Consider the following 24,826-nt stretch of genomic DNA (forward strand, 5'->3'; position numbering starts at 1 on the left):
CACATCCCCCTTACCTTCTAAAGCGACTTCACGGGGCGGGGGCGTGGTCGGATGCAGCCGCCTCCTGCTGCGGCCACAGATGGAGGTGTGTAAAGTAACAACTCCACGCTGAGCCGGCTTCTCCCAGGGAAGCTCACAGCTAGTTAGACGCTTTGTTGGAGAAGCGGGTGAATGTGGTCCAGGCTGAGATGCTGAAGATCCCTCTGGTGGTCCCTGAATGTGCTCCGGCAAGGACAGGCTGAGCGGCGGGGCGGAGGTGGCAAAGAAGGGTGGGAGGAAAGCAGGAGCTGAATCCCGGCGTCCTTATCCTCTCTCAGCGGCTAATTAGCTGTGGGACGAGGGACCATGGCTTCCATTTGCTCCTGCAAAGTGAAGAACCCGCGCCCGGGGAGCGCTCAGCGTTGAGTTCCTTTATTCCCCACACGTGTGTTCTCGGTGCTTTTTGCTGTTGGCTTGTTTTCTCTTATCCCACATGCTCCGCCCCTCCACCTTTGTTTCCTGTTTCCCAGAGACCGCCGTTGAATTAGCGAGTTCTTTTAAAAAAATAACTCTTGAAAAGTCGTGTGCCCTTCCACAGACAGGGTATTTAGTCAGTTCTTTATTGCTTCCCCTCTTTACAAAAACCAAGTGAGGTGACAGAGAAACCGGATCAACCATAAGACCTTGACTCTGGCAAAGTGAGCAGAACATTCTTTCAAGGCACTTTCTGCGTGGTCTGCATCATTCCTCCAATGTGTCTTCCTCTATGTCCACTCCTGCCGCCTGGGCCTCCTCCCTACCTCTGGCCTCAGTATTTTCACTTGCTTCCCTCTCCTCTTCCAGTGGCACCAAGGTTATCCGGCTCTCTTGGTTCAGTTGGGTCTTAGCTCAAACGTTTCCTTTTTAGAGAGTCCTTCCTCGATGTCCACGTCTTAACAGTTCTCTCATTGCTCTAGATTCCCCTACGCTGCTTTATTTTTCCTTCAGTGCACTTGAACTTGTGATTCTCAAAGCACATTAGAGCCATTTGGGAAGCTGGTTAATCATGTGGATTCCCAAGCTTCAGTCCTTGATTTTATTGGTCTGTGGTGGAGGGTCTGGTAGTTTTTTGCAAAGCTCTCCAGGTAATTCTTATGTGGAAATGGGGTTGAGAACTTATAAGCACTGTTTCTGGTTTCTGTTTGTTTTTGTTTTTGAGATATAATTGACATATTAGCTTCAGGTATACAACATAATGTTTTGATATTTGTATATATTGTAGAATCACCACAATATGTCTAGTAGTATGTGTCACCATGCATGGTTACAATTTTTTTTCTTGTGATAAGCATTGTTATATATTTGCTGTTTGTCTCAACTATTCCAGTACACAGTAGATTGCAATAGAAATGGCCACAAGTGCTTCCCCAAACTGTAACCATGCCATTTGCAATGTATCTTTGAAGCATCTTCCATCCAGACATGGAGTATCCCTTACAACTGGGCAGGCCTTGTGACTACCTTTGACCCACAGAATGTTACACACATGACGCCGTGGAACTTCTGAGGGTAACCTGCTAGAGGAAGAGCAGACAGAAACCCTCTAGACCAAGCAGCTGGTAGCTAGCACCCCCTTCCAGATGGGAGTCAAGCCATCTTAGACTATCCTGTCCTAGTTGAGGTACGAAATGACTACAGTCGCATGAGTGACCCCAGATGAGACAAGCAGAACAGCCCAGCTGAGCCTGACCCAAATTGCTAACCTGCAGAATTTAGAGAAAATGGTTATTGCTTTAAGCCATTAAGTTTTGGTGCTACTTGTTATGGAGCAACAGAGACCTTGCGGTTTTGCTGTTGTTGTTGTTTTTTCAGTACTCTATCCCCATTACCTGGTTCAGAGCCTACACAGGCACATGGCAGGTGCTCAATAAATATTTTCTAAATGGATCAATGATATCTGATAGGGCTTTACAAAGAGCTGTTTTGCACTTTGCTAAGAGTCCAGTTGGCAGCATGGGACACTTAGTACTTAAAGTCAGCTAGTGAGAAGGAATATGACTCCTCTCTCCTCTCCCAAGAAATCTCTTAAACTGCTACAGTGAGTCTCTTTCTCAGTGGGTCATTTCACAAGAAGGTTGTTTAGCATAAATCTTTGCTGATTCGGGAAACCTGTTTTCTTTCTCAGGTTAAACATTCCTTAGTTCAGAGATATTACAGAAATTGACTGCTTCCTCCAGTCTTTTCCCTGAGAAGAGCATCAAGGTAACCAGGGGTGTGAGGACCCCGTCCTGAGCAGGTGTTCAGGTTGGTGGTGGAGCTGGGGGCAGTGGAGAACAAGGTAAATACTGAAAAACTGGTAACTGGCTGGTGACACTCATTTAGTTCCAGTCCCTGTTTTAAGCAGACTGGGTGTTTTGATAATAAACCCTATTCAAAAGCCGAAGGGCTGTCATTATAAGTCCCAGTGGGAAGAGAGACTAGTGCTGAGCTAGAGAGCTGGGTTCCCCCTGAAGCAGACCCTGAAACTGGGATTCGGGTGATCTCAGGAAGCACAAGTAGGGAAGTGGGGATGTGAGAGAGGAAAGGGAATAAAAAAGGACGTGTTAATGAGTAGATTACTGTGTGGGCAACTGTAGTTCAATCCTGCAGGGAACTCTGGCGCGTGGTGGAGACTGTGCTTCAGACTCTCCCTGCTCCGGGAAGCTGGGGGCGACATCTACCTACTTCAGGCTGTTCTATGTAGGAGCCTCCGCTGCTCCTCCGGCCAGAGTGATCCCTTAGGTAGAGCATGACGGGGCTGAACATGGTGAGCTCAGGGGGCGTGAGTGGAACAGTGACAGCCTTGGCTGTAAGGACAGCTGTTTCCAAAAGAGTCCATCCTGAGCAGCACAGCTCCTGAAGGAAACCAGGTAGCTGGTGGGTGGGATCTGCCTGCCCTGGGAAGTGTTCATCCAAGCTTTTGGCCCAGTCTTCCCCCGATGGCTACTTTCCCTTCCTTCTCAAGGTGCCAGTTCTGCCCCAGGGTTCTAGTTCTCAGGTCTTTAGAGCTGTCTTAGGGCGGCAGGACTGGGGAAGAGTGGATTTAGGAGGACGCAGTGGCATCATCATATCTGATCTGAGCGCCACCTGTGTGCTAAGCAAGGATCATGTCATTTAATTCTCAAAAACATCATGAGAGGGATGTTGTCATGAGACATCTTTTGAAATCTGAGAGAACAGGCACAAGGAGACAAAATAATTTGCCCACATCACACAATTAGATCAATTCAAATCCCAGCTCTGTCCCCGGATCCCACCACACTCTTAATGTTGCCCGATATCGCCTCCTGTAATAACAGGAGATAACAAAAACCAGGAAAATAAGAAAAAGTTAGAGGTCAGACCTGAATTTGTATCCTGGGGCACTCTCTGAGTATCTGATGACTCTGATCAAGTCATTCAGCTTCTCTGAAACTTAGTTTTCTCATCTATAAAATGGACTTAAGAATGTATCCCGGTGGGGCATGTGGGAGGGGTAAACGACAACGTGTGTTTTGGGGGCTGGCACTAGAAGGCCCTCTGCGAAAGTGTCCTCTCTTCCTCCTGCTATGGCTCAGCCTTCTTATTCTCCTCGGTGGTGCTTTGTGGGGCTCCCTGAGTGTTGCCCTGACTTTGTGCTGCGTGGGGTTTCTTTCCGTTCAGAGTTCACGTAGATCTTACTTCCTAGCTAGGCGGTGAGCTGCTTGAGGCAAGAAACTAAGTTTGGCCTCAAGTTAGTGTTGTCCTTGTATTCTCTAGAACATGGGGCTAGTGCCAGGACCCAGTTAGTGCTTGATAATGACTGCTGATGCTTCTTTTGGTTAATAAGAACATTAAATAAGGAGAATTTTGAAGATAGAGAAATGTACAGACAACCCAATTCAGGTATCTCCGGAGGGCATTTTCTATCAATGCTGAGCCCCGCACTAGCCCTCGACCTATGTGTTTGGGGCTTGTGATCAGCAGTAAGGACTGTCACCAAGCTGGACTCTTGTCATAAATTTTAGTCTTTGCCATCAACTTAATGAGTTTCCCCAATTCTCCTAGAGCCAGCAGCTTCAGCAGTAGGGGTACTGCAATAATATGGATAGCAAGCAACATTTTTTGAGCGCACTATGGTAAATACTTTACAGATAATGCCTTGTTTAATGCATACCCAAATCCTAAGATATAGGCAGTATTATTACAGTTGAGGCAACTGAGGTACAGAGAGGGTAGGTAACTGGCCCAAAGTCACACAACTGGGAAGGGGTAGAGCTTGATTTGAAATACGTCTTTCCTACGGTTTTTTTGTGGGCTCTGCTGACATTGGGCTCGTAAACTCTTCCTTTTCCATTCTTCTATAGCTACCCAACCTCCTCCCCTCCTGTTGGGTGACACATTCAATCCTATAGGTGAAAATGGGAGCTTGCAGAGCTGGTAGGTATCCAGGCTTCTTAGGATGACTTTGCAGATCTTTGATCAGAACCACTGGGTCAGCTACTAACTGACATTATTGTATATTCACTCATTTGGTTCTTTTCTCTCTTTCCTTATTAGGATGTAAGCTCCAGAAAATGTTTATTGGGTTCAGCACTATATCCCACTGTGTAGAACAGTTCCTGCTACACAGTAGGTACTCCATAAATATTTGTTCAGTGGATGAATCCATTGTTTGTTGACTTCATAGCTTAATTATCAGGGAAGCCATCTTGTTTCTAAGCTATTTGGAGGCACCTCACTCCTCCCTTTTCTCTTCCTGCAAATACACCTCATCACTACACTGTATCCTCATGAGATTATCGTGCTTAACTGGTGAGATCATATATGTGAAACCATAAAGCACTTTAGATGTGTAATCCTCATAAAAGGGTCCTTATACGGCCCATGCTCTATGGAGCTGTGATCTGAGAACCCAGTCCAACACAGAGTATTATAAGATACTCTATTTGTGTACAGGTAAAATTGTACACAAGTACAATTTTTACTTGTGTCCCTTGAAGAACATTAAGGTTGATCCAATTCCTAATCTATAGCAATGTTTCTGAAAAGTGTCTTGTCTTTCTTTAAGTCTTTCCCACTTGCTGTTGCTCTGGTAACCCCAAAGTCTCTCTTCATGTCCAGCCCATTTGGCTTTTCTCTTTTCTTCCTCCTTCACCCCTCCCAGGGCTCTATTATGTGGACTGTCTGAACCCAGTTGCCTAAATCTTCTGGTCTTTCCTCTAGCTTCTCTATCACTTACAAGCTGTGTAACACCAGGAATGCAAGAGACTGTTTATACATCCGCTTTCTTGTATATAAGGTGGACATTTAATCCTGTGAGGAAAGTACTATGATGACTACTGAGTTCAGACTTATAAAATACTTAAAACAGTGCCTAGACATGAAAAGATGCTCAACATTGCTAATCATTAGTGAAATCAAAACTACAACGAGCTATCACCTCATTGTAGTCAGAACAGCCATCATCAAAAAGTCTACAAATCATAAATGCTGAAGAGGGTGTGGAGAAAAGGGAGCCCTCCTGCACTGTCAGTGGGAATGTAGCCACTATGGAGAACAGTATGGAAGTTCCTTAAAAAACTAAAAATAATGCTACCATATGATCCAGCAATCCCACCCTTGGGCATATATCTGGAGAAAACTCTAATTTGAACAGATACATGCACCCCAATGTTCATTGCAGCACTATTTACAATAGCCAAGACATGGAAACAACCTAAGTGTCCAAGGCAGGTGAATGGATAAAGAGGATGTAGGACATATATATACAATGGAATATTATTCAGCCATAAGAAAGAATGAAATATTGCCATTTGCAGCAACATGGATAGACCTAGAGATTACTATACGAAGTGAACAGAAACAGACTCACAGACATAGAGAACAAACTTACGGTTACCAAAGGGGAAAAGGGCGGGGGCCATAAATTAGGAGTTTGGGATTAACAGATACGCACTACTACATATAAAATAGATAAACAACAGGGTCCTACTGTATAGCACAGGGAACTATATTCAATATCTTGTAATAACCTATAATGGAAAAGAATCTAAAAAAATGTATATATATACATATAACTGAATCACTTTGCTGACACCAGAAACTAACACAACATTGTAAACCAACTATACTTCAATAAAACAAAAACAAACAGTGCCTGGTACACAGGAAACATTCAGTAATCTTAGCTGCTTTTGTTACTACTAGCAGTAGTAGTAGAAGTAACATCATCTAACTCCTAATTGCACACCACTAGGTATCTGAGAATCAACTGACTAAAACGGAAACTCTGGAGACAGCAAAGGGAAGGTATGAATCTTAGTGGACAAAGTCAAATATCTCTCTTTTTGTTTCATATATATATGGGAAAGTGATGCATAGGAAGAGGTGGAGAAAGTGGAAACTTCATTACAAAATCCTGCACCTGTCAACCAGATGCCAAGTATTATAAGCATTTAGATATTAGAAGAATTCTCTTTGCACTGCAGTCCATGGTACCTATTTTCAGTTTTGTCTATTCTTAAAATGATGCCTCTTTTTTTGAACCAGCCATCTTCAAGTATTTTAAGTTTTCACCTAATACCACCTTGAGACTCCCCTGCTTGTACTGTCTGACCTTCTTTTGATTTTCTTCTTCCGTTTTTATAGCTTTCCCACGGATCACAGTGTTAAGTCTCTCAGAGACTCTTCTGAAGGTCTCTTCTTGGCAATTTTCTTGCTCCGTGATGCCAGAAACATCTTTTGAAGCCCTCTGTGGCATTGGGGAGAGGCAGGATGAGGCCAGTTCAGTCTGTTTTCTTTTCACGTATGATTCTCATTTCAGCAATGACAGGGCATGGGGTGAACTGCACGGAGATAATTGCTGGAACTGGGGCAGCTGCCTGGGCCCTCAGCTCTCCGACCACACCCATGAAGCCCACCAGAGAACTGGTGTGATTGCTGTGTGCGTGAGGGAGGGCAGAGCTAAGAGACCTAATTTGGTCTGAGCTCAGGGTGGAGACTAGATGAAGCCTGATTTGGAAAGGACTATAATGGAGTCTGTCTGGGCTCTGTTTGCAACGTATAAATTGGAAGCAATTTAATAAAATTTAGCATTTCAGGTTTAAAAGATATAGTCAGGAAAGGGGCTCGGATTTTTGCGTTATAAGCCTTGAATATCCTTTTTCTCTATAGGTTTTCTTTTTCCTATCATATTTTTCTCATAACACAAATGTGATCTGATTTAGAAAGAAGGGGTCCTGATTTAAGAAAATCCAAACTTAAAAATAAGGTAAAATCAGGAAGTGTTGATTTGCTTCTTCATTTTAGTCTAGATTTTAAAAAGGCTCTTTTAAAGTTGTGAGCTCTCCTGGGTGCCTTGCCTATCTGTCTCAGCATTAACTTTCCGCTCAAGTCTTGCAGAAGTTTGGGTGATGTGGAGGAAAGAACGGAGAAACTGAAAGCTAAGGCAGTGGGAACCACTGCCAACAGAAGCTCAAGGTGAAATAAAGATGCAGATGTGTCTGAATTTTAACTTAATGCAAGAGGGAAACACAACAAGCTCCCAGGAGGAATTTAACGCACATCCTTGTTAGCCTTGCAAGGTGAGGCACAACTGTCTTAAGGGACCTGGTAAACTTTCAGAGACACGTTGTCTGGAGGTCTGGGAAGCAGGTGGGAGCAGATGGAGGGCATGAAGGTAGAGAGATAGTTCTTGGTGAAGTGACCCAGGGCCACCCAACTAAATCCCTATCCAGGGTCATCAACATAATGGGCAATACCATCCCTCCTTAACTTGACAATTTCCCAGGTATCTCCTGACCCTTTCACTGCATTGTCACGCCCAAGAGGCAATAGAGGGATGTGGTTAAAAACTCAGGTTCCGTAGCCTGTCAATCTGGATTTGAGTCCTGCATACATAGATTACAGTTTGTATCACCTTGGGCAAGTCATTGGTAAAATGGGGACACTAAATACCTCACACTGTTCTTTTGAGCATATAAAGCGCTTACCACAGAGCCTGGTACTGGGTAAATGCCGCCATTATTACTTTTATTATTATTATTAATTTTCCCTGGAACACGTAAGAGGATTTCTCTTTGAAGAGTGGAAGTTTCCACGACTGTTTCTAAGTATGGACTTGGCTTGTGATCCCATTTACCTCAGCTGGTGCTCATGCATCCCTGGAAACCTGAGCTGCAAAACCCCAGTTCCTCAGTCTGCATCTGCCTTTTGCAGGAAGAGGATCTCTGCTGAGATAACGGTGCCTTTGCTGCCACCGGATGAGAAGCAGGTGACTCACCCCTAGTCATTGGCTACTCACTCACTTTCACCGAAGAGGAGCTGGGCACCTCACACATAGTCCTGCCCCATGATGGGGCCGGGCCAGGGAGTGAGCTCAGTGGGGTCAGAGCTGAACTTGGGAAGCCCAGCCTGGGAGGAGCCACTCCCTGTCCACAAACCAAGTTCTCCACGTGTGTTCCCACCTCTGCTTGTGTCTGTACTAGAGTCAGACAGACGAGACCACAAGTCCACTTCCTAGATCTTTGAAAGTCATGAGCTCATCTGTGAAATGAAGGTAATAATGTCATTTACCTTAATGGCTTGTAATGAATATCAGATAAGATCTGGAGCAATGTAAAAATTCAGTTAATAGTGATAATTATTGTGTTGGTCCTTCGGCTTAGAATGCCCCCTCCCCTCCCCTCTCTCCTTCCCATCCTCCCTGTCTGGCTTGTCTTCCCCGGATGACACTGGTCACAGTGAACATCTCTCCCCTCACTTCATTCCATTCTCTTTGTGTCTCTCATCAGTATGTGTGGAACTTATGGCAAAAGTGCTCTTGTCTATTGCTTTTACTATTTTAAACATTATCAAAATTTATATTCTGAAAATATTCATTAAGTAATGAATTTGTTCATTTATTCAAAAATATGTATTGAATATCATCTGTATATGCACACTTCCATATGCTGATGATCCGGCAATAAACAAAACAGGTAAAGCCCTACCTTCATGGTACTTGTTATAGGGGATGAGATAGACACAGGCACACACATACAAAAGTGTCTGCAAAATAGGTGTACAATTTAAAGAATAAGAATAAGGCAGGCCACTAACTTGAAAAGATACATGCACTTCAGTATTCATAGCAGCACTATTTATAATAGCCAGGATATGGAAGCAACCCACGTGTCCATCAACAGACAAATGGATAAAGATTGGTATATATATTCAGTGGAATATTACTTGGCCATAAAAAAGAATGAAATAATGCCATTTGCAGCAACGTGGATGGACCTAGAGAATATTATGTTTAGTGAAGTAAGTCAGACAGAGAAATATAAATACTGTATGATATCACTTATATGTGGAATCTAAAAAATAATACAAATGAATGTGTATAGAAAAGCAGAAACAGACTCACAGATATAGAGAACAAACTAGTGGTTACCAGAGGGCAGAGGGGAGGAGCAAATTAGGGGTAGAGGATTAAGAGATAGAAGCTACTATATATAAAATGGATAAGCAACAAGAATATATTGTACAGCACAGGGAATTATATCCATTATCTTATAATAACTTTTAGTGGAGAATAATCTGTAAAAATACTGAATCACTATTCTGTATACCTGAAACTAACATAATACTATAAAGCAACTATACTTCAATAAAGAGAGAGAGAGAGAGAGAGAGAATAAGACAGACCACTTGGCACCTTCCCCTCAAGTGAAGACATAGAATGTTTTTCCCCTAGAAGGACCTGTGTGTCCCTTCTCAGTCACACCCTGCTCTAGTTCCCCCAAGCCCAGAGGGACCAATCATCCTGGTTAGTATGTTAGTCATGTCCATGCTTTACCTTACGGTTTTACCACCTACATATTGAACACTCAATCCTATTTTAATTCAGTTTTGCATGTTTCAGTGTCATATGGATGTATTATATGCATTTTTCCTGTGACTTCTTTCACTCTACATTATGCTTTGGAGTTGATCTTCACTGATACCTGGGGCTGTAGTTGACTCAGTTGTCACTGCTGGGTAGTGTACCATGTATTGCTTTCCCACACTGAATGTGTACATTCTATTATTGATACATATTTGGGTTATTTCATTTAAAAACATCACTTTCATGCTGCATTGGCCATTTGTGAAACTGTCTCCTGATTCCACATGTAAGAGTTCTTGCAGGAGTGGAAATTCGGGGTTGTTTTTCATCTACTTGAAAATTTCTAGAGGATGGGGCCTCTTCCTTTGGGTCCTTATTGCTGCCTCTCACAGGGAGGATGGTCAAAGTTGGTTTAAAGGACAGGGATAGGTGGATCCATGCAGTTCAAATCTGTGTTGCCCAAGGGTCAACCATAATTCAAATAAAGACAAAATGAAGTTCCCAAGTATCTCAAAGTCACTATCGTTGGTAGGAAGCTGTGGGAATAAGAAAAACAGCTGAAGGAAAACCTATTTCTTGCTGATACGTCAGCATAGGTTACCGGGCTAAATCAGGAGCAGGTTTACATACATCAACTGATTCCTTACTGTTGGGCTACTCAAAAAGATCTTCATATTTCTCTAGGTCAAGAAGGGCAACGCCAGGAATCCCTTTCCATCCTGACACCCAGAGGGAGAGCCTCAGAGTCCCTCATGCCCTGGGTACTAGACTGGGGTTTCTGGCACCAGCAGTGGCAGCAGACTGCAGGCTTCAGGCAGCTCAGAGGCAACGAAGCCATCTGTGCAGCCAGGCAATAAGGAAGGGATTACAGGGATTGATGGGCTGTGCAGAGAAGGCCTCTGGCAGAACAAAGTGGGATCTGGAGACCTCGCCAGGTCATGCCGAGCGTTTTACATCTGTGATCCAGGTCAGACAGGGCTGCCAGAGTTTGCTGTTGCCCTGGCTGTGCCAGCACAGAGGAAATGAGCCTGGCTTGCTGGCCGCCTGAGCCCAGTGGAGTATCCCATCCTGAGGTTTAGGGCTGATAAACTCTAAAGTCTTCGTTGCCCTTTCAGAGAGGCCAGCAAATCCTTTCATCCCTGGAATGGGACTTCTTCAGGGAAACTGTGTCCCTGGTGGTTCTCCGTAGGTGACATCCACTGACCAGGCTAGCAAGAAGACTGCGTGTTGGCTCAGAGGGATGTTTTCCCACTTCGGAGCTCAGAGGACAGGTCAGAAAAGCCCTTCTTGATCTCAAAGTATCTTGGGAGCATCACAGATGGGATATCTTGGCCTCACAGTTGCTCTTTAAGCATTTGCCTTGTTTGGAATAAGGAACAACAGAACAGCTTGGCTTTCAAAGGACAGCCAAAGACTGGTGGAGAGGTTCTCCAGATGGTGGCAAAGCAGCCAGCAGCAATCCCAGCATGGGGCTTGGTAGCTCAAGCAGCTTGGATATGCCAGATCACAGAGCACCAAGAACTCCAGCCTTCTGTTGCCTCTGCTCTCTGAAAAGTCTGGATGAGTCCTCCCTGTAGGATGGAGGAGCTTCTCTGGAGCCTTCTGAGGCAGCTGTAGAGAGGATGGTGATACTTACTTCATCAGATGATCCAGGAAAAGTCATCTTCGGTGAGAGAGGAAGCACTCCTGCTCAGCTTCAAGGCCTCCTTGACCTCTGGGTCTGCTGTCTGTGGTGTCTCCCTTACTCCCAGAGCTCTGCTTAACAGGGCTTGACTCCCTCAGTCCAGAATTGCCCTTCCCCAACCTCTCCCCCACTATGAGGCACCGGTGAGGACCTCAGCACCCAAACTCCCAAGCCTTCTCACTCCAGGGAAAAGCCCTACCATGATGCCCTGAGGCTGGTCCTGCAGGAGCAGTTAATGCACGCTGGCATCCTTAGGCTTGTGTGTTTGACCTTGGGGGAGTAGGTGGAGCATGACCTTGGTGGTTACAGAGCATGGTGACAATCCTGGCCGTGCCACCTCCTAACAATGTGTCTTGGGCAAATCACTCAATGGTACAATAGAAAAAGACTCATTAGCTTCTTAAGTTGTTGTGAGGATTGAATGAGATTTTTCCAGAGAGAGAATGGGAGAAAGAGAGAACGAGCTAAGCACAATGCCTAAGTGACTAGTTGGTAGTAAGTATTTGAGTAGAGGAAGCCATTATTATTCTGATGGAAAATGCTTAAGTGCACAAGTTTTTCAAAGGTTTTAAATAATTTCAAGAGAACTCTAGGTTAAGAAGCCCGAGTACAGATCATCAGATCCAATGACTTTATTTTTTTAGATTAGGAAAATGTGGCTAAACCCCAAGAGAAGTGACCTCCCCATGGTTGCTTAGCCACTTAGGAGCAGAGCCAGCGCGGGGAACTGGGACTCCCGTCTCCAATGCTCTCTCTCTGGCTGTTTGCCTTACAAGGACCCAAACAGGCCTCACGGTATCACCTACCATCTGCTAAATGAGAGTGGTTGGCAAGAGATTCTCCTTACACTGCAGGGAACAGAAAATTGCTCAATTCATTTTCTTGTAGACAGTGGTGAAAATCTCATTCAGGAGAAAAATGGGAGTGTGTGGGCGATCAATCTGGTGCTCCCCTGATATTGTTAGTCCTTGTAGAGGACAGCCTCAGTGTAATGCTTTCAGCTCCTTTGGACTCCATTAGTGCTGGACATCTTCTCTTTGTCCCTTCAGATCTGCTCTCCATCATCCCTACCCAACTCTCTGCCCCTGGAGGCTGACCTGTGTGGACCACACCAACAGGCTTCCTTGCCCTTTGGCTTATGGTTCAGTTCAACCATTCAGGAGCCCCAGCTCCTTACATGGTGACCTTTCCTAGATGACTCTCTACTTCAGGACTAACGTAACTCTTCCTCCCCTTGTCCCTTTGGACTTCTTAGGGGTGGTGACTCTCTTTTCTTATTAACCTTGGGATGTTGTACCATCCTTTGTGGTTTTCTTATAGCCTGTCCATGTCTTTGTAAATACTCCCTTTGTAAATGAACTATCCTTGGAATTATCCTGAGTGTACCATCTACGTTATTTTGGGACTCTAACTGATATACTGGTCATCACCTTGTGTCAAACCAAGATCCAGCTACAGTCCCCCAGGTGATGACCTGTGTTGGTTAGGAAGAAAATTCCATATAAAATAACACGTGTCTTTCTGAATGTGCCTCCATTCTCGCTATATCTTCCTTGTTTAGCCCTCTTAGGAAGCTGGCTAGAGCTTTGTTGATGATCGGAATGGGGTCTGATTTATCTTCCATGCTGTGGGAGAAGAACATGATATCAGAAGTGACAGGTAAAAGTGAATAGAGTGGGGGACTTGGTCATCTGGTCAACCTCAGGCTCTTTTTATCTTGTGAATTTCATGGGGCTTCTTTTGGGTTCTTGACATGAGCTGAGCTTCACAAAAGCAACCTGAAAAGCCATTAAGTACAGTGGCTTTATAACCTAACCCTAACCCTAAACCCAGTCTCGGTAGTTAAGAAAACTGAGTCCTCAAGATACGAAGACACGATCAGTTAAAATATAAACCCTCATTATGGTTGGTAGAGTGAGTTGATGGTGAGTCAAGAAGCTAACCTTGAATCTACAATCATTGAACTTTTTGTTCTTACTCTACATTTTCTTGCTTTTGTCCTCCATGAAAAACTAGATGGTAAGCTCTTTGAGGACAAGAAATATGTTTTTAAAAACTAATTAGTTAATTTTTGTGTTTACAAGTATTTGGCACCTGCTACGTGTCAGACACTAATCTGGACACTGGAGAGGCAATGGTTACTAAGAAAGATATGATCACTATAGTTAAAGGATATACAGTCTAACCCAAGGCAAACTATGGCTGTAGGCTGGCTGGCTGTTTTACTAATAAAGTCTTATTGGAACACAGGAATGCCCATTTGTTTACTAGTGTCTATGGCTGCTTTTGAGCTACAAGGCAGAGTTGTGTATTGCAACAGAGATTGTATATATTGCCAAGCCTGTAATATTTACTGCTTAGCCTTTTATAGAAAGTTTGCTGACTCCTGGCCTACCCATATACCTTCCCAGTACCTGGTGAAGAGGTAGCCACACTTTTTTTCTCAACAAATACTTTATGGTTAGGTTAACAGATTATTCACAGCTGAAAGCATCACCATTGTTCAGATAGTAGGAAATAATCCTTAGTGGATTATTTTTAATCTTTGTATCTTAAAAAATTTGCTGAAATTTCTAGATGTTGTTGACATATGAACAATTTTCTTGCCTTCTTTTGGTGGATCAGTGTGAATTCAATACACCTATGCAACTGTGCAAGAAGTTTCAAAGGGGAAGATATTCTCATGCATGGGGTGGGTGGGAAGGATTGAATAGAACCTTGATTGCTACCATTCCAGAATGTGTCATCTGGTTTTCTGCTGCTCTTAGCCTTCTCTAAATGCACTTATGCTGTGAAATTTTTTTCAACTTTTTGTTCATAAATACTCGAAGAAAAGCAATGAACTCAGAAGTCCCTCTTAACCATTTCCTTCTCATTGGTATTTGACAACACAAATGTGTGGCTGGGGGATTCTCTGGGATTGAGGCACAGTTAGAAGGAAGAGGGTAAAAGCCAGTGTCCTTGGCATGGTCTGGCAGGGTCCATTCTCTGTGCGACATCTCTGAATAACACCTAGATTAACATTTAAATAGGTGCAAGGTGTTCTCTTTGACTCCTTGTAGGTTTAGGATGTTTATCTTGTTCTGAGAACTGTGTATTACACTGAGTATTATTAAAATTTGAAAAGAAAAGAAATGTAACTGATTCTCCAAATGAATAGTTGTTTTTTTAATTAAAATTAGAATACTAATGAAAGAAGCTGTGGCATTCCCTAAAGACAAGGGAAGGGCAATGTTGTAGATAATCTAGGAAAAATAAAGGAAAAAAATAAACAAGGATAGGTCTAGGCACATTGTAGGAAAAGCTGACAATTCTTATTTTGAATTACTCAGTGCCTAGAACTGGCTTATACATACTCTTCTGGAGCACGAACACAAAATATTATGAATGGAAATTTCTCCAGTCCAAGGAAGACTTATGACCTCTGGTCGTTTGTTATTGTTCAGCATGATCAATTCAATTCAGAAGGAATTTACAAAGGCCCTCCTGTGTTCTAGGCACTGTGATCATCCTAAGAAAATATAACAATGATGCAGTTGATAATTTAATTGCCATACATAGTATAAATGGGCTGTAAAATCCAGTGAAAGGTGGAATTAAGGAGAGACGGAAATAATGCAGAAAATGTTTTGGTACTGGATTAGGTATTAGAATAATAAGAGAGGAGCTATTTCAGCGGATAGGACTTACTTGAACAGTATATGTGGTCGGATCATAGAAAACCAGCTCTATGTAAGGAGGTAGGAAAGGTCACCCAAGATTTTAAATAGTGTGATATTGTGGACAATGGGGAGCCATTAAGGTTCTGAGGAGTGGATTGGCATGCTTGTAGCTTCTCTCTAAGATTGAGATGGTAGCTGTGTATTTGACGGCTTGGAGAGATGAGAAATTGGAGGTGGGGAGGCCACTTCGATGTAGATTACAATACTTCAGGTGGGGACAAATGTGATTATAGAAATGAACTTTCTATGGAGATACCCTAGGCAGGCTTGGCACCTGTCAGAATATGAGTGAGAAGGAGATAAGAGTACATGACTAAGTGTCTGATTATGTGGAAGTGATTTACAGAGAGGGCTTCGATATGGAGAGACATGTAGTAATGTGTGTCCCAATCAGATTGCAGCTAAGACAGACACACTAATGAAGATAAATTAGTTAAAAAATAAACACATTTCCAGACCTTCTTTACCTGATCTATGTCTGCTAGGCTCTTTAAGACCTAATTCAAGAATGCCCCCCCTTCCAAGAAGAATTTTCTAGCCACAGAACAGATCTTGCTTGCATTTTTTAAAACAGTTAAAGTATAAGCAATTGTAGAAAAAGGGCAATGTCTTTTATGCCTTTGTTATCCACTAAATATTCTAGTATAGTGCCAGGCCTGCAATGAGTGATACTATGTGGGTGCAGAATAAATCACCCAGATAGACAACTTATGAAACAATAGGTCATATACACATCAAAGCTAGCTGCCTAGAATGGTGAGATGTGGAGAGCAGAGGTGCTCTGGGGTCAGGGAGATAACTGTCAGATCTATCTGGACATAGCTCAGGGGAGTTCTTAAAAAAATTCAAGAGTCATAACAATGGTGGAAGAACGATTCTTAGGGGATTGGGAATGGTGCCTGGAGGGGTTCATGCAGTGATGACATGGGGTGCTGTAAAGCTGCATAAAGTTTAAGTGCTGACAGATTTGAAACGTAGAAAGAAACAACACAAATGGGGTCAATTCTGGTGATTTTAATCAAAGGGGAATGATGTTTATTTATCCGTGGGTTAATGGGAAAACAATTTGGAACATTAAGAAGTGGTAGAATATGGTCATTGGGGCTTTCTTCACAAAGTGCTTTTGGGGGGCTCTATAAAGGATGTGACTAAAGATTGGGGAACTTTCCAAAATTAATTATTTTCCAGTACTGCCTGTGAGACTAAAGCCACCCCTCCACACACACACATGGTTGCATTCATTTGTGGGATACAAACTATACAAAGACTAATAACCTTAGACTGTAACCTTAGCACACATATCACTTAATGTTGAAATATTAGAAGCATTCTTATTAAAATCAGAAATAAGAGAAGTATGGCTGTTCAGATTACTACTATTCAACGTTATATTGGAAGTTCTAGACAATACAATAATGGAAAATAAGCAATAACTACTAAAAAGAGATACAATTGATATTTGGAATTGACATGAAAACCTAAGTAGTTGTCAGATATTTTGAATCTTCTACTAGAACTCAAGAAACTTCAGCAAGTTCAATGGATACTATCCATCTATCATCTATCTAAATACCTATTTCTGTACATTAGTGATAGTTAGAAAGTATACTTTTCTAATATGAACTTTTCTAATATGAACATGAAGAAAACTATAAAACTTACTGAGGGATGGAGAAGAGAACTTGATGAAATAGAAATATGCCATGTTTGTGTTTAGGAAGACTAAATAAATTCTCATAAATTAATCTAAACATTTAGTGCATTACCAATCAAATTTCTATTGAACTCAACTAATTAATTCTAAAGTCCTTGTAGAATAGGAAATGTATAAGTAAATCAATTTTTTTTAAAAGGAAAACAATGATGGGGATATGTCTTGTTAGACCTCAGAATATACTATAAAAGTATAGTAAACAAGGTATTGTATTGGAATGGAAATAGATTTTTTAAAAAGTTCAGTGGAATACAAAAGAATCCAGAGATAAACCAGAGATAAATATATCCTAGAGATAATGCTCTGCATAACTGAGAAAAGGCTTTGGGGGCCATTGGCCAGCCATCTGAGAAAAAAGAAAATTAGATCCATATCTAAAAGTGTGCAAAATTAATTCCAGATAAATTAAAGATAAAAATGTAAAAATATAAATAAGGAAATATAGAAAAGAATTAAAAGTAAATATTGGGGCATGGAAAAGTTTAAGTTAGACACAGAGGTTGATTAATTTGACTCTATACAAATTAACAAGACATTAAGTTAAAACTCAATACCATATATGTTGCAAACATTTTCTTTCAGTGTAGCAGGTAAATACTTAAAATATATAAAGTGTTTCTATTAATCAATAAGAAAAAAGATAAAGAGGCAAAGAAATATAAGCAGGTAAGACACAGGAAAAAATGCAAATGGCCAGAAATATATGAAAAGACATAAACTTATCATTAGAGAAATACAAATTAAACAACAATGGAATATCGAGGGGTTTTTTTGCCATAAATTTGGAAAACAAGGAGGAAAAAATGTAGGAGGCTGGGGAAGAAGAAGATCATGAAGATTTTTCTATACACTGTTGTTGGTGCTGACATTGATTGACACAGCCTCTTTTGGAGAAAAAGTTCACAATGTTTATAAAATTTAATATGTATATCCTCTTATTTGGCAATTGTAAAACTAAGGATTTTCCTAGGAAAATGTTTCCATGAGTACACAATGCGATGTATATATTGCAATATTGTTTATTATAGTGACAAACTGAATATGACTAAATGTCCCATCAGTAAGGTACAGTTAAATGAAATATACCACATACATTCTATAAAGTATTGTGCAGTAATGAAAAAGAATGAGATATACCGTCAGACATATACTCGTTTGAAATAAAAAGCAATTTATAAAACAATTTACAATTGAATGCCCTTTATGTAAAAAAAAGCAAAACAAAAAATATCTAATTCTAAATTGAAGCCTACATACATATGAATGTATAGAACAATATCTGGACATACATATACCAACGTACATAAAATTATTTCTGGAGAAAACTGAGATTGGTGTAGCAAAGATGACCTTTTTGTAGAGTTTTTTATTTGTTTGAATTTTTGTAAGAATGTATGAATTGACTAATTGTATGATTAACAATAATAAATTAATTAAAAAATAAAACAAACAGAAATCCAAGCACACAAGTGTACAAGAGTATGGCTTAGGCCTACAAAGAGCTCGATCTAGGTGTTTTCCTTACATTATATAATTGTGCATTCCTCCTTTCCAGCAAACATCTTATTTATTCCCCTTTTAGGATTTATCCTTGGAAATGTCAATGCCAGAGACCGATCCGTTAGCTAATTAGGTACATTTCTAAGTATACAGTTACCTTAAGGGATAACAGATGTTGCATCTAACATCCAGACCTTGGCTAATGTGTAGTTCATTAAGGCAGGTCTGACTTGTATTCTTTATGAAGCTATAGGAGGGCTCTTATCTTTAAAAAAAAAAAGATTTTAAAATCTTTTTAAAGATTTTTAAATCTTTTAAAATTGCTAAAAACTTCAGCTCTTCAGTGATTTGAATTTACTGTCCCACACTAGCTTCTCCCAGATTTTTAACATCCTGAGTTCTCTATATAATATTGATCACATCACTGAATAGAATCTAGCGTTTAGCCATAAATGATGGAAAATAATTGGGCTTTTAATTAAACAATCAAACAAATAGGCCAGAATGAGCACACCTAAAAACGATTTTTGCTCAGCATTACATTTTCTCTGCAAAATAGAAAAGTTGTGAAAAATCAATAATGGCAAAGCTTATCTGAGGGAAAGGGTATTTTTGTATGGCTGTCTGTTCTAGAACACCTCCTAATTCCCTTTCTGTGGGCTTCACCAGAACTGGCAAACCAGGCACAAACTGTCTGTAGGACTTTGCTTTTGTAGTCTTTGGAAAATCTGGGTTTTGAATTTTAAAAGAAAAAGGAGAATAGGTAGAGTCAACTGCCTGAGTTTGCCCAGTCACATCCTTGTGCTTCCACAGGTTCAGTTTGTTCAGCCATATCGTTGAGCACCTGCTGGGTCCCAGGCAGAATACTAGGAACTTGGTTGTGAATATGAGTCCCACAAGGCCTTCCCCTTGGGCTGCTCACACCCTCATGATCACAAAGATGGATCATAGAGGGAATTACCGAGTTGCATAAACCACTCCACTTATTCAACAAATATTTCTTAAGCCCTTATGTGTCAGGCCCTGGGGATGAGTTCACAATCTAGAGAGGATGAAAGACAATGAAAGCATGAATATATTGTGTGAAATATGCTGGGATGGTACTGGACATAGAGCATCCTAGGAGGAGCTTAAGACGAGTAGCAAATCTGTCCCCTCGGGGGTCAAGACAGGCTTCTTTGAGGAAGAGAGATTTAAGACATGCAACCAGATACTTGAAAGATGAGTAAAAGTTTGTAAACTAAGGAATGAGGGGTAGAGGGATTGTGGCGGGCATGACCTTGTACCAAGCACTGTGATGGGTCCCGGGGGTTCCCGCCCTCACAAAGGCTTGTGTCCCCATCTCCATCTCTTCCCAGCCTGTCTCTTTCCTTTGCCTCTGGCCATTATCCCTGACTCCTAAGCCCCATTCCCCAGATGCTCCCTCACTTGTCCAGTACAGCAACAGACCCTGGACTGTCTTCTCCCTCTCCCCTCTTCTAAGTGACTCGCTCCTCCTTTCCCACCTCATCACCATTCAAATGACAGCAAAATAACTGACATCACCCCACGTTTAGGTAATTTCTTTTTCAGGTGCTGATTCTTGTGTACTAATCCATGCCCTTGTAAAAGCAAGGGTGCTTATCTTCCGGAGGCTGCTCTGGGATGCTAAATCATCAAAGTAGCCCCACTTACTGTCCTTGCTTTCAGTAATGACGACAGTCAGGAAAACCTTCCCCTTCCCCACCAGCAACCTTGTTCCTCCTGTGGCCTAATAGGCACTGTCCCATTTGCAGTTGAATTTGGCATAAGTCTGCACCTTTTTTTTTTTTGGAATTTTGGAATTTTATTTATGTTTTTATACAGCAGGTTCTTATTAGTCATCTATTTTATACACATCAGTGGATACATGTCAATCCCAGTCGCCCAATTCATCACACCACCACCCCCAACCCGCCACTGCTTTCCCCCCTTGGTGTCCATACATTTGTGCTCTACATCTGTGTCTCAATTTCTGCCCTGCAAACCGGATCATCTGTACCATTTTTCTAGGTTCCACATATATGTGTTAATATGCGATATTTGTTTTTCTCTTTCTGACTTACTTCACTCTGTATGAGAGTCTCTAGATTCATCCACGTCTCTACAAATGACTCAATTTTGTTCCTTTTTATGGCTGAGTAACATTCCATTGTATATATGTACCACATCTTCTTTATGCATTCGTCTGTCGATGGGCATTTAGGTTGCTTCCATGTCCTGGCTATTGTAAATAGTGCTGCAGTGAACATTGGGGTGCATGTCGCTTTTTGAATTATGGTTTTCTCTGGGTATATGCCCTGTAGTAGGATTGCTGGATCATATGGTAATTCTATTTTTAGTTCTTTAAGGAACCTCCATACTGTTCTCCATAGTGGCTGTATCAATTTACATTCCCACCAACAATGCAAGAGGGTACTTTTCTCCACACCCACTCCAGTATTTGTTGTTTGTAGATTTTTGATGATGGCCATTCTGACTGGTGTGAGGTGATACTGCATTGTAGTTTCAACTTGCATTTCTCTAATAATTAGTGATGTTGAGCAGCTTTTCATGTGCTTCTTGGCCATCTGTATGTCCTCTTTGGAGAAATGTCTATTTAGGTCTTCTGCCCATTTTTGGATTGGGTGGTTTGTTTTTTTAATATTGAGCTGCATGAGCTGTTTATATATTTTGGAGATTAATCCTATGTCTGTTGATTGGTTTGTAAATATTTTCTCCCATTCTCAGGGTTGTCTTTTCGTCTTGTTTGTAGATTCCTTTGCTTTGCAAAAGGCTTTAAGTTTCATTAGGTCCCATTTGTTTGTTTTTATTTCCATTACTAGGAGGTGGATCAAAAAAGATCTTCCTGTGATTTATGTCAAAGAGTGTTCTTCCTATGTTTTCCTCTAAGAGTTTTATAGTGTCCGGTCTTACATTTAGGTCTCTAATCCATTTTGAGGTTATTTTTTTGTATGGTGTTAGGGAATGTTCTAATTTCATTCTTTTACATGTAGCTGTCCAGTTTTCCCAGCACCACTTATTGAGGAGACTGTCTTTTCTCCATTGTATATCCTTGTCTCCTTTGTCATAGATCAGTTGACCATAGGTGCATGGGTTTATCTCTCGGCTTTCTATCTTGTACCATTGATCTGTATTTCTGTTTTTGTGCCAGTACCATATTGTCTTGATTACTGTTGCTTTGTAGTATAGGCTGAAGTCAGGGAGTCTGATTCCTCCAGCTCCGTTTTTCTTTCTCAAGACTGCTTTGGCTATTTGGGGTCTTTTGTGTCTCCATACAAATTTTAAGAATTTTTGTTCTAGTTCTGTAAAAAATGCCATTGGTAATTTGATATTAATTCTTCCAATCCAAGAACATGGTATATCTCTCCATCTGTTGGTATCATCTTTAATTTCTTTCAACAGTGTCTTATAGTTTTCTGCATACAGGTCTTTTGTCTCCTTAGGTAGGTTTATTCCTAGGCATTTTATTCTTTTTGTTGCAGTGGTAAATGGGAGTGTTTCCTTAATTTCTCTTTCAGATTTTTCATCATTAGTATATAGGAATACAAAAGATTTCTGTGCATTAATTTTGTATCCTGCAACTTTACCAAATTCACTGATTAGCTCTAGTAGTCTTCTGGTGGCATCTTTAGGATTCTCTATGTATAGTGTCATGTCATCTGCAAACAGTGACAGTTTTACTTCTTCTTTTCTGATTTGGATTCCTTTTATTTCTTTTTCTTCTCTGATTGCTGTGGCTCGAACTTCCAAAACTATGTTGACTAATAGTGTTGAGAGTGGACATCCTTGTCTTGTTCCTGATCTTAGAGGAAATGCTTTCAGTTTTTCCCATTGAGAGTGATGCTTGCTTGGGTTTGTCGTATATGGCCTTTATTATGTTGAGGTAGGTCCCCTCTGTTCTCACTTTCTGGAGAGTTTTTATCATAAATGGGTGTTGAATTTTGTCAAAAGCTTTTTCTGCATCTATTGAGATGATCATATGCTTTTTCTTCTTCGGTTTGTTAATGTGGTGTAGCACCTTGATTGATTTGCGTATATTGAAGAATCCTTGCATCCCTGGGATAAATCCCACTTGATCATGGTGTTTGATCCTTTTAATGTGTTGTTGCATTCTGTGTGCTAGTATTTTGTTGAGGATTTTTGCATCTATATTCATCAGTGATATTGGTCTGTGATTTTCTTTTCTTGTCGTATCTTTGTCTGGTTTTGGTATCAGGGGGATGGTGGCTTCATAGAATGAGTTTGGGAGTGTTCCTCCTCTGTAATTTTTTGGAAGAGTTTGAGAAGGATAGGTGTTAGCTCTTCTCTAAATGTTTGATAGAATTCACCTGTGAAGCCATCTGGTCCTGGACTTTTGTTTCTTGGAAGATTTTTAATCACAGTTTCAATTTCATTACTTGTGATTGGTCTGTTCATATTTTCTGTTTCTTCCTGGTTCAGTCTTGGAAGGTTAAACCTTTCTAAGAATTTGCCCATTTCTTCCAGGTTGTCCATTTAATTGGCATAGAGTTGTTTGTAGTAGTCTCTTAGGATGCTTTGTATTTCTGCGGTGTCTGTTGTAACTTCTCCTTTTTCATTTCTAATTTTATTGATTTGAGTCCTCTCACTCTTGATGAGTCTGGCTAATGGTTTATCAATTTTGTTTATCTTCTCAAAGAACCAGCTTTTAGTTTTATTGATCTTTGCTATTGTTTTCTTTGTTTCTGTTGCATTTATTTCTGTTCTGATCTTTATGATTTCTTTCCTTCTGCTAACTTTGGGTTTTGTTTATTCTTCTTTCTCTAGTTCCTTTAGGTGTAAGATTAAATTATTTACTTGAGATTTTTCTTGTTCCTTGAGGTAGGCTTATATAGCTATAAGCTTCCCTCTTAGAACTGCTTTTGCTGCATCCCATAGGTTTTGGATCATCATGTTTTCATTGTCATTTGTCTCTAGGTATTTTTTGATTTCCTCTTTGATTTCTTCAGTGATCTCTTGGTTATTTAGTAATGTATTGTTTAGCCTCCATGTGTTTGTGTTTTTTACATTTTTTTCCCTGTAATTCATTTCTAATCTCATAGCATTGTGGTCAGAAAAGATGCTTGATATGATTTCAATTTTCTTAAATTTACTGAGGCTTGATTTGTGACCCAAGATGTGATCTGTCCTGGAGAATGTTCCGTGCTCAATTGATAAGAAAGTGTAATCTGCTGTTTTTGGATGGAATGTCCTGTAAATATCAATTAAATCTATCTGGTCTATTGTGTCATTTAAAGCTTGTGTTTCCTTATTAATTTACTGTTTGGATGATCTGTCCATTGATGTAAGTGAGTTGTTAAAGTCCCCCACTACTATTGTGTTACTGTCAATTTCCTCTTTTATAGCTGTTAGCAGTTGCCTATGTATTGAGGTGCTCCAATGTTGAGTTCGTATATATTTATAATTGTTATATCTTCTTCTTGGATTGATCCCTTGATCATTACATAGTGTCCTTCCTTGTCTCTTGTAACATTCTTTATTTTAAAGTCTATTTTGTCTGATGAGAATATTGCTACTCCAGCTTTCTTTTGATTTCCATTTGCATGGAATATCTTTTTCCATCCCCTCACTTTCAGTCTGAATGTGTCCCTAGGTCTGAAGTTGGTCTCTTGTAGACAGCATATATATGGGTCTTGTTTTTGTATCCATTCAGCAAGCCTGTGTCTTTTGTTTGGAGCATTTAATCCATTCACGTTTAAGGTAATTATCGATATGAATGTTCCTATTACCATTTTCTTAATTGTAATGGGTTTGTTTTTGTAGGTCTTTTTCTTCTCTTGTGTTTCCCACTTAGAGAAGTTCCTTTCGTATTTGTTGTAGAGCTGGTTTGGTGGTGCTGAATTATCTTAGCTTTCGCTTGTCTGTAAAGCTTTTGATTTCTCCATCGAATGTGAATGATATCCTTGCTGGGTAGAGTAATCTTGAATATAAGTTCCTCCCTTTCATCACTTTAGGTATATCATGCCACTCCCTTCTGGCTCGTAGAGTTTCTGCTGAGAAGTCATCTGTTAACCTTATGGGAGTTCCCTTGTATGTTATTTGTCGTTTTTTCCTGGCTGCTTTCAATAATTTTTCTTTGTCTTTAATTTTTGTCAATTTGATTACTATGTGTCTCGGCGTGTTTCTCCTTGGGTTTATCCTGTATGGGACTCTCTACACTTCCTGGACTTGGGTGGCTATTTCCTTTCCCATGTTAGGGAAGTTTTGGACTATAATCTCTTCAAATATTTTCTCTGGTCCTTTCTCTCTCTCTTCTCCTTCTGCAACCCCTATAATGCGAATGTTGTTGCGTTTAACGTTGTCCCAGAGGTCTCTTTGGCTGACTTCATTTCTTTTCATTC

This window comes from Delphinapterus leucas, chromosome 16 (genome assembly GCF_059928025.1).
Source record: "Delphinapterus leucas isolate spDelLeu-1000000601 "Yukka" chromosome 16, BTC_Dleu_Yukka2, whole genome shotgun sequence".
Taxonomy (NCBI): Eukaryota; Metazoa; Chordata; class Mammalia; order Artiodactyla; family Monodontidae; genus Delphinapterus; species Delphinapterus leucas.